This window comes from Arachis ipaensis, chromosome B5 (assembly GCF_059453495.1).
Source record: "Arachis ipaensis isolate K30076 ecotype BB chromosome B5, ASM5945349v1, whole genome shotgun sequence".
NCBI classification, from domain to species: Eukaryota; Viridiplantae; Streptophyta; class Magnoliopsida; order Fabales; family Fabaceae; genus Arachis; species Arachis ipaensis.
The window spans coordinates 89,828,603-89,838,802 of record NC_142440.1 but is presented as its reverse complement, the minus strand read 5'-3'; the positions used below and the strand labels follow the sequence as shown (position 1 = coordinate 89,838,802).

The following is a 10,200-nucleotide window of genomic DNA, read 5'->3' as shown; positions in this document are numbered from 1 at the left end:
TGTGATTTCTTATGAATCAAATCATTAATTGTGATTTTAAAAATCAAATCTTTTTCAAAAACTAATTTCTATCATATCTTTTCAAAAAAAAAAAAAAATTATATCTTCTTATCTTATCCTTTTCAAAATTTGATTTCAAAATATCTTCTCTAACTTCCCAACTTCTTATCTTTTCAAAATTTGTTTCAACTAACTAACTAACTTTTTGTTTGTTTCTTAACTTTTTCAAAACCTCCTAACTAACTCTCTCTCTCTCATTTTCGAAAATATCTTCCTTCTTTTTTAAAAATATCTTTTCAAAATATCTTTTCTAACTTCCTAACTTCCTATCTTTTCAAAATTTGTTTCAACTAACTAACTAACTTTTTGTTTGTTTCTTAACTTTTTCAAAACCACCTAACTAACTCTCTCTCTCAATTTTCGAAAATACCTCCCTCTTTTTCAAAAATTTCTTTTTAATTAACTAATTATTTTTATTTTCTATTTTTGATTTAAAATTTTCGAAAATTACTAACAATTTTTCAAAAACTATTTTCAAAAAAATCACTAACTCTTTTTTCAAAATAATTTTCGAAAATTATCCCTCCCCCATCTCATTCTATTTATTCATTCACATCCTAACATCTCATCTCACATCTCTTCCATTGGTACAGTTGCATCTCTTCCTTTACATCACATCCTTTATCTCCCCTTCTTCTTCTACTTACAAAGGGATCCCTATACTGTGGTATAAAGGATCTCTATTATTATTATCATTTTTCTGGCCATTCTTCCTTGTCATATGAGCAGGAGCAAGGATAAGAACATTCTTGTGGAAGCAGATCCAGAACCTAAAAGGACTCTGAAGAGAAAATTAAGAGAAGCTAAAATACAACAATCCAGAGATAACCTTTCAGAAATTTTCGAACAGGCAGAAGAGATGGCAGCCGAAAATAATAATAATGCAAGGAGAATGCTTGGTGACTTTACTGCACCTAATTCCAATTTACATGGAAGAAGCATCTCCATTCCTGCCATTGGAGCAAACAACTTTGAGCTGAAACCTCAGTTAGTTTCTCTGATGCAGCAGAACTGCAAGTTTCATGGACTTCCATCGGAAGATCCTTTTCAGTTCTTAACTGAATTCTTGCAGATATGTGATACTGTTAAGACTAATGGAATAGATCCTGAAGTCTACAGGCTCATGCTTTTCCCTTTTGCTGTAAGAGACAGAGCTAGATTGTGGTTGGATTCTCAACCCAAAGACAGCCTGAACTCTTGGGATAAGCTGGTCACGGCTTTCTTAGCCAAGTACTTTCCTCCTCAAAAGCTGAGCAAGCTTAGAGCTGATGTTCAAACCTTCAGACAGAAAGAAGGTGAATCTCTCTATGAAGCTTGGGAAAGATACAAACAGTTGACCAAAAAGTGTCCTTCTGACATGCTTTCAGAATGGACCATCCTGGATATATTCTATGATGGTTTATCTGAGCTATCTAAGATGTCATTGGATACTTCTGCAGGTGGATCCATTCACCTAAAGAAAATGCCTGCAGAAGCTCAAGAACTCATTGACATGGTTGCTAATAACCAGTTCATGTACACTTCTGAAAGGAATCCTGTGAATAATGGGACGCCTATGAAGAAGGGAGTTCTTGAGGTTGATACTCTGAATGCCATATTGGCTCAGAATAAAATATTGACTCAGCAAGTCAATATGATCTCTCAGAGTCTGCATGGAATGCAAGCTACATCCAACAGTACACAAGAGGCATCTTCTGAAGAAGAAGCCTATGATCCTGAGAACCCTGCAATAGCAGAGGTAAATTACTTAGGTGAACCTTATGGAAACACCTATAACTTAACATGGAGAAATCATCCAAATCTCTCATGGAAGGATCAAAAGCCTCAACAAGGCTTTAATAATGGTGGAAGAAACAGGTTTAGCAATAGCAAACCTTTTCCATCATCAACTCAGCAACAGACAGAGAACTCTGAACAAAATGCTGCTAATTTAGCAAATCTAGTCTCTGATCTATCTAAGGCCACTGTAAGTTTCATGAATGAAACAAGGTCTTCCATTAGAAATCTGGAAGCACAAGTGGGCCAGCTGAGTAAAAGGATCACTGAAATCCCTCCTAGTACTCTCCCAAGCAATACAGAAGAGAATCCAAAAGGAGAGTGCAAGGCCATTGACATAAGCGCCATGGCCGAACCTGAGAGGAGAGGAGAGGACGTGAATCCCAAGGAGGAAGACCTCCAGGGACGTCCAGTGATCAATAAGGAGCTTCCCTCTGGGGAACCAAAGGACTCTGAGGCTCATCTAGAGACCATAGAGATTCCATTGAACCTCCTTATGCCCTTCATGAGCTCTGATGAGTATTCCTCTTCTGAAGAGAATGAGGATGTTACTGAAGAGCAAACTGCCAAGTTTCTTGGTGCAATCATGAAGCTGAATGCCAAATTATTTGGCATTGATGCTTGGGACGCTGAGCCTCCCTTGTTCATCAATGAACTAAGTGATCTGGATCAACTGACATTGCCTCAGAAGAGACAGGATCCTGGAAAGTTCATAATCCCTTGTACCATAGGCACCATGATCTTTAAAGCTCTGTGTGACCTTGGTTCAGGAATAAACCTCATGCCCCTCTCTGTAATAGAGAAACTGGGAATCTATGGGGTGCAAGCTGCTAAAATCTCACTAGAGATGGCAGACAGCTCAAGAAGACAGGCTTATGGACAAGTAGAAGATGTATTAGTAGAGGTTGAGGGCCTTTACATACCTACTGATTTCATAGTCCTGGATACTGGAAAGGAGGAGGATGAATCTATCATCCTAGGAAGACCTTTCCTGGCCACAGCAAGAGCTGTGATTGATGTTGACAGAGGTGAAATATTCCTTCAATGGAATGAGAACTCCCTTGTATTCAAAACTCAAGGATCTCCCTCTGCAACCATGGAGAGAAAGCAGGAAAAGCTTCTCTCCAAGCAGAGTCAACCAGAGCCCCCATAGTCAAACTCTAAGTTTGGTGTTGGGAGGCCACAACCAAACTCTAAGTTTGGTGTTGAACTCCCATATCCAAACTCTAAGTTTGGTGTTGGAGAGTCCCAACAAAGCTCTGCACATCTGTGAGGCTCCATGAGAGCCCACTGTCAAGCTATTGACATTAAAGAAGCGCTTGTTGGGAGGCAACCCAATGTTTATCTAATTCTCATTTTTATTGTTTTTCATGTTTTCTTAGGTTCATGATCATGTGGAGTCACAAAATAAACAAAAAAATCAAAAACGGAATCAAAAACAGCAGAAGAAAAAAAATCACACCCTGGAGGAGCATCTGTCTGGCGTTCAAACGCCAGAACAGAGCATAGTTCTGGCGCTGAACGCCCAGAATAGGAGCATCCTGGCGCTGAACACCCAGAACAAGCATGGTTCTGGCGTTCAACGCCAGAAATGGCAGCAAAGGGGCGTTGAACGCCCAAAATGGGCACCAACCTGGCGCTGAACGCCCAGAGTTGTGTGCAAGGGCATTTTGCATGCCTAAATTGGTGCAGGGATGTAAATGCCTTGACACCTCAGGATCTGTGGATCCCACAGGATCACCTCAGGATCTGTGAACCCCACAGGATCCCCACCTACCTCATCATCCCTCTTTCCATTCATGATCATCCCTTCTTTTTTCCATTTACCACTCACATCCATACACCCACTACCTTCAAAAATTCAACATCTCTCTCCCACCCAATCCCACCCATATGGCCGAATACACACTCCCATCCATCTCCTCCATATCTTCTTCTTATTCTTCTATTCTTTCTTCTTTTGCTCGAGGGCGAGCAACATTCTAAGTTTGGTGTGGTAAAAGCATAGCTTTTTTTTGTTTTTTCCATAACCATTGATGGCACCTAAGGCCAGAGAAACCTCTAGAAAGAGGAAAGGGAAGACAAAAGCTTCCATCAAGGGTCTATAGCTCAGTGGTAGAACATTTGACTGCAAATCAAGAGATCCCTGAGATACCTCAGGGGATACATTTTCTTCCACACAATTATTGGAAGCAACTAAGGGTGGAACATCAAGAGCACTCCATCATCCTTCATGAAATCAGAGAAGATCTAAAAGCAATGAAGGAGGAGCAGCAAAGACAAGGAAGAGACATAGAAGAGCTCAAGGACATCACTAAGGTGGACTCATTCCTTGTTCTTACTTTCTCTGTTTTTCATTTTCTATGTTATGTGCTTATCTGTGTTTGTGTCTTCATTACATGATCATTAGTAGTAGTAACTATGTCTTAAATTTATGAATGTCCTATGAATCCATCACCTCTCTTAAATAAAAGCTGTTTTAATTCAAAAGAACAAGAAGTACATGAGTTTTGAATTTATCCTTGAGCTTAGCTTAATTATATTGATGTGGTGACAATGCTTCTTGTTTTCTGAATGTATGCTTGAACAGTGCATATGTCTTTTGAAGTTGTTGTTTAAGAATGTTAAATATGTTGGCTCTTGAAAGAATGATGACTAGGAGACATGTTATTTGATAATCTGAAAAATCATAAAAATGATTCTTGAAGCAAGAAAAAGCAGCAAAGAACAAAGCTTGCAAAAAAAAAATAGAAAAAAAAATAGGCGAAAAAAAAAAATAGAAAGAAAAAGAAAAAGCAAGCAGAAAAAGCCAATAACCCTTAAAACCAAAAGGCAAGGGCAAATAAAAAGGATCCCAAGGCTTTAAGCATCAGTGGATAGGAGGGCCTAAAGGAATAAAATTCTGGTCTAAGCGGCTAAACCAAGCTGTCCCTAACCATGTGCTTGTGGCGTGTAGTGTCAAGTGAAAACTTGAGACTGAGCGGTTAAAGTCAAGGTCCAAAGCAAAAAAAGAGTGTGCTTAAGAACCCTGGACACCTCTAATTGGGGACTTTAGCAAAGCTGAGTCACAATCTAAAAAGGTTCACCCAATTATGTGTCTGTGGCATTTATGTATCCGGTGGTAATACTGGAAAACAAAGTGCTTAGGGCCACGGCCAAGACTCATAAAGAAGCTGTGTTCAAGAATCATCATACTGAACTAGGAGAGTCAATAACACTATTCGAAATCTGAAGTTCCTATAGATGCCAATCATTCTGAACCTCAATGGATAAAGTGAGATGCCAAAACTATTCAAGAGGCAAAAAGCTATCCCGCTCATATGATTGAAGCTCTGTTTCATTGATAGTTTGGAATTTATAGTATATTCTATTCTTTTTATCCTATTTTGATTTTCAGTTGCTTGGGGACAAGCAACAATTTAAGTTTGGTGTTGTGATGAGCGGATAATTTATACGCTTTTTGACATTGTTTTTAGTATGTTTTTAGTAGGATCTAGTTACTTTTAGGGATGTTTTTAATAGATTTTGTGTTAAATTCACATTTCTGGACTTTACTATGAGTTTGTGTGTTTTTCTGTGATTTCAGGTATTTTCTGGCTGAAATTGAGGGACTTGAGCAGAAATCAGATTCAGAGGTTGAAAAAGGACTGCTGATGCTGTTGGATTCTGACCTCCCTGCACTCAAAGTGGATTTTCTGGAGCTACAAAACTCGAAATGGCGCGCTTCCAATTGCGTTGGAAAGTAGACATCCAGGGCTTTCCAGCAATGTTTAATAGTCTATACTTTGGCCAAGAATAGATGACGTAAACTGGCGTTCAACGCCAGCTTTCTACCCAAATCTGGCGTCCAGCGCCAGAAAAGGATCCAAAACCAGAGTTGAACGCCCAAACTGGCACAGGAACTGGCGTTCAACTCCACAAATGGCCTCTGCACGTGTAACACTCAAGCCCAAGCCCAAGCACACACCAAGTGGGCCCCGGAAGTGGATTTGTACATCAATTACTTACTCATGTAAACCCTAGTAGCTAGTTTATTATAAATAGGACCTTTTACTACTGTATTTGGCATCCTGGATTGTATTTGGATCCTGTGATCTCGTTTAGGGGGCTGGCCATCTCGGCCATGCCTGGACCTTTCACTTATGTATTTTCAACGGTAGAGTTTCTACACTCCATAGATTAAGGTGTGGAGCTCTGCTGTTCCTCAAAGATTAATGCAAAGTACTACTGTTTTCTATTCAATTCTTCTTATTTTGCTTCTAAGATATCCATTCGCACTCAAGAACGTGATGAAGGTGATGATTATGTGTGACGCTCATCATCCTTCTCCCTTATGAACGCGTGCCTGACAAACACTTCCGTTCTACATGAATTAAGCTAGAACGAATATCTCTTACATCTCCTAACCAGAATCTTCGTGGCGAAAGCTAGAATGATGGCGGCATTCAAGAGAATCCGGAAGGTCTAAACCTTGTCTGTGGTATTCCAAGTATGATTCAATGATTGAATGACTGTGACGAGCTCCGAACTCGCGATTGCAGGGCGTTAGTGACAGACGCAAAAGGATAGTAAATCCTATTCCCGCATGATCGAGAACCAACAGATGAATAGCCGTGCCGTGACAGGGTGCGTGAGCAGATTATTCACTGAGAGGATAAGATGAAGCCATTGACAAGGGTGATGCCTCCAGACGATTAGCCGTGCTGTGACAGGGCATTGGATCATTTTCCCGAGAGATGACCGAAAGTAGCCATTGACAGTGGTGATGTATCACATAAAGCCAGCCATGGAAAGGAGTAAGACTGATTGGATGAAGATAGCAGGAAAGCAGAGGTTCAGAGGAATGAAAAGCATCTCCATTCGCTTATCTGAAATTCCTGCCAATGAATCTACATAAGTATCTCTATCCCTATTCTTTATGTTTTATTTACATAATATAGTGTAGCCCATATGAGTCAACTTAACTGAGATTTGCAAGGTGACCATAGCTTGCTTCATACCAACAATCTCCGTGGGATTCGACCCTTACTCACGTAAGGTATTACTTGGACGACCCAGTGCACTTGCTGGTTAGTTGTATCGAAGTTGTGACAATTATGAATTAAGATCAGAGCACCAAGCTTTGGAGCCATTACCAGGATTTGTTTGAGCCTGGAGATCACAATTTCGTGCACCAGTTACATTAGTTAACTTAGCGCTATGAATGAAGCTTGGCACGAGCCCAGGAACAAGGCAAGGGAGCGCTACGTTATTTGACAAAACTGAGCGCTCCACTGGGAGGTGGCCCTTGGTCCAATTTCAATTAAATTCCACCTTGGATCCAATTCTTCACCAATTTAAAAAGCCCACTCCAAAGTCTGAAGAAAAAAAATTAGAAAGTGTATAAATAGGAGTTCATTTGATTTGTAGAGGACCTTTTTCTTTTTGCGCATTTCTACATTTTACCTTTTAGCTAAATTTTAGTTTGGATTTTAGTTTTCATTTTGAATTGGGAATTGGGATTGAGATCTGAGTTTTCTTTTTTGGTTGTTCTTGCTTCGGGAACCTCTACTTTCTGTTTTCATTTTTTTTCTTCTGCATTTTCTACTATCTGTTCTTGGAATTTGAATTGAGATTGAAGAGCTTCATTGATTCTAAATTCTAAGAATCATCTTTTACCTCTCTTCTCAATTGTTCTAAGGATTGGATCTGAATTTAGCTTTCTGTTTTCATTCTCTGCAACTTCTACTTTTCTGTTTTGAAATTTGGATTGAAATTGAAGAAATTATGTTTCAATTCTAGATTTGAAATTCATCTTTGTTCTTCTTCTGAAAAATTCTGAGATTAAGGAATTGGATCTAAGTTCATTTGCTATTTCATTTACAATTTTTCTGCAATTTATTTTATGTTTGATTAAGGGTGTAATTCAAATATAGATCTGTCTTCTAATGTCATTGCTCCTCTTAGATCTTCAATTTTTCTTTTAGATTTCATAATTGAGCTAAATTTTTTTGCTGCTTGCCTCTTCAAGAAATTTTCCTTTCTGTTTTACTACTGGACTGAATCCTTTCATCTCATAGTTTTCTGAGTTGCTTTGATTTACATTTTCTTGCTAAATTCTAAATCCCAGCACCCAAATCCCCTTTACTCTTCAAGCAATTTATATTCCTCAGCAATTTAAATTTAGTAATTTAGTTTTCTTGCCCTTTAAGTTTCAGCTATTTACATTTCTTACAATCTAAGTTTCAGTCATTTACATTACTTGCACTTTAAGTTTCAGCTCTTTTAATTTCTTGCACTTTAACTTTCATGCAATTTACTCTTCAGCACTTTATTTTTCTGTCAATTTCCCCTCTCCCTTTTATTTTCATGCAAATTAGCTTCTGCTATCCAAGTTTCACTCAAATCATCAACTGTTTGCTTAACTAAATTCGTCACCTAACTAAAATTGGTCAATCCATCAATCCCTGTGGGATCGACCTCACTCTTGTGAGTAATTACTACTTGATGTGACCTGGTACACTTGCCGGTGAGTTTAGGTGTGGAATCGTATTTCCACCCATCAAGTTTTTGGCGCCGTTGCCGGGGATTGATCTAGATTGACAATGATTAAGTGAGGTGATAGTCCAGATTAAGCAATTTTTCTTTGTTTTTATTTGTTTTTAATAAGCACACTAACTGTTTGAGACTTTGTCTCTACTAATCCTAACTGTACTCAAGCTACAGAGTGCTCTGTTTGTGTTTCTGAATTTATGCCAAGAGGAAGAAGCAATGACTTTACACCCTTCGATCTTGACAAGATTGAGAAGAGAAGCATGAGATGGAAGGGAATCCTTCTAATTCACTAGAAGGAGTGGCCAACAATAACCCACCCCAGAAAATCAGTAAGCTGGAAGCAGAAGTGCAATCATTCACACAAAAGAAGGGAGTGATGGAACTTGAAGGAGTAAATGCAATCATAACCCAAAACAAGCAGATGCACCAACAACTTCAGCAACAAATGGAGCTGATGGTTGATGACAAGTCATCTTAGCCTAGTTTCACTAGCCTTTTTCTTTTGTTTTCAATAGAATTATGCACTTACTTGAGCTAAAAGCAAGCCAATTGGGTAGATTTTCATGTTTCCTTTGATTTAATCAACCATGTATGAATTCATGCTATTTCATGAGGTTTTGTGCTATAATTGTCAGATATTATGAAAGAATGAATATCTCATGATTTTGAGCATAGCTTTGATGTGTTTGGTTGATTAATGATAGGTGAAGAAAGCTTGGAGAAAGGTTGATGGAAGAAGGAAGGGCTAGGAGGAAGAGAGAACAAAAAGTTTGAGCAAAGGTTTGCCTCAAACTTTAGCTCAAACTTTTGGATTAATTATGAACCAGGAAGTAAAAGCTGGAGCAAAAGTTAGACCCCTAACTTTTTGGCTAACTTTTGGCATGAAAAACACTCCCTAGATGCACAAAAAGTTTGCGCCAACGTTAGCCCCTAACTTTTTGGCTAACGTTGGCGCATGAAAAATACTCCCTGGACTAGCAAAAGTTTGCGCCAACGTTAGCCCCTAACTTTTTGGCTAACGTTGGCGCCATGAATAACCAAGGGGAGGCCAACGTTGGAGCAAAAGTTAGACCCCTAAATTTTGCCCCAACGTTGGTATCAGCAAAACAAGGGTGCTGATGTGAAAAGTTGGAGCAAAAGTTAGACCCCTAACTTTTACTCCAACTTTTACTCAAGCTTTCATGATTCCAACCCGGTTCAATTCGGTTCTTCTCCAAACTCCAAGAGCAATCAACCAAGGCCTCTCTCAACCCAATTCCACCAAGAGCAAAGGCCCAATTGAAGGCTTGAAGACCATTTGAAGAGAGTGTATAAATAGATTTGAATTTAAGTTTTAAGGGAGCTTCCCTTTTAGTTTTTCAGAATAGCTTTCTTTTCGGTTTTGCTTGGAGCTCACTTTTATTTTTCTTAGCATTGTTGTTTTAATTCAAGAGAATTTGGGAGGAGAATTGATCTCTCTTCTTCCTTGTTCTTGCCCAGCACTCTTTACTTTTCTTGTCTTGGATTTTGGGTGGAGAGTTGAAGAAATTATGTTTCAATCTCACCTTGGGATCTTGTTTAATTTTTTGATTAATTGAATTTCAATTTCGGTTACTTTCTTCTTCATCTACTTTCTTTACAATCTACATTTCCTTTGCAATTGTTCTTGTTGGATCTAGGAAGGCATTGAGATCTAGATTTGGTTTTCTAGTCTCTTGGGTCCTGAGATTCGGATTTCCCATTTCCCATTCCCTGTTTACTATTTTCATGCTTATTTACATTTCTGTTTTAAGATCCGGTTTGATTCAAGACATCCTTTACTTCTCTGTTTGTTGCAATTTACTTTTCCTC

The 10,200-nt window shown here is 38.7% G+C and overlaps 1 non-coding gene across 1 annotated transcript; it reads right to left on the bottom strand.

Annotated features, from left to right (window-relative positions):
• Window positions 1–1,315: 1,315 nt before the first annotated feature.
• LOC148564911 (small nucleolar RNA R71) lies at window positions 1,316–1,423 on the bottom strand. Its single transcript, XR_015885090.1, has one exon. It is a non-coding gene; the product is annotated as a small nucleolar RNA R71 (small nucleolar RNA).
• Between the last annotated feature and the right edge of the window lie 8,777 nt (window positions 1,424–10,200).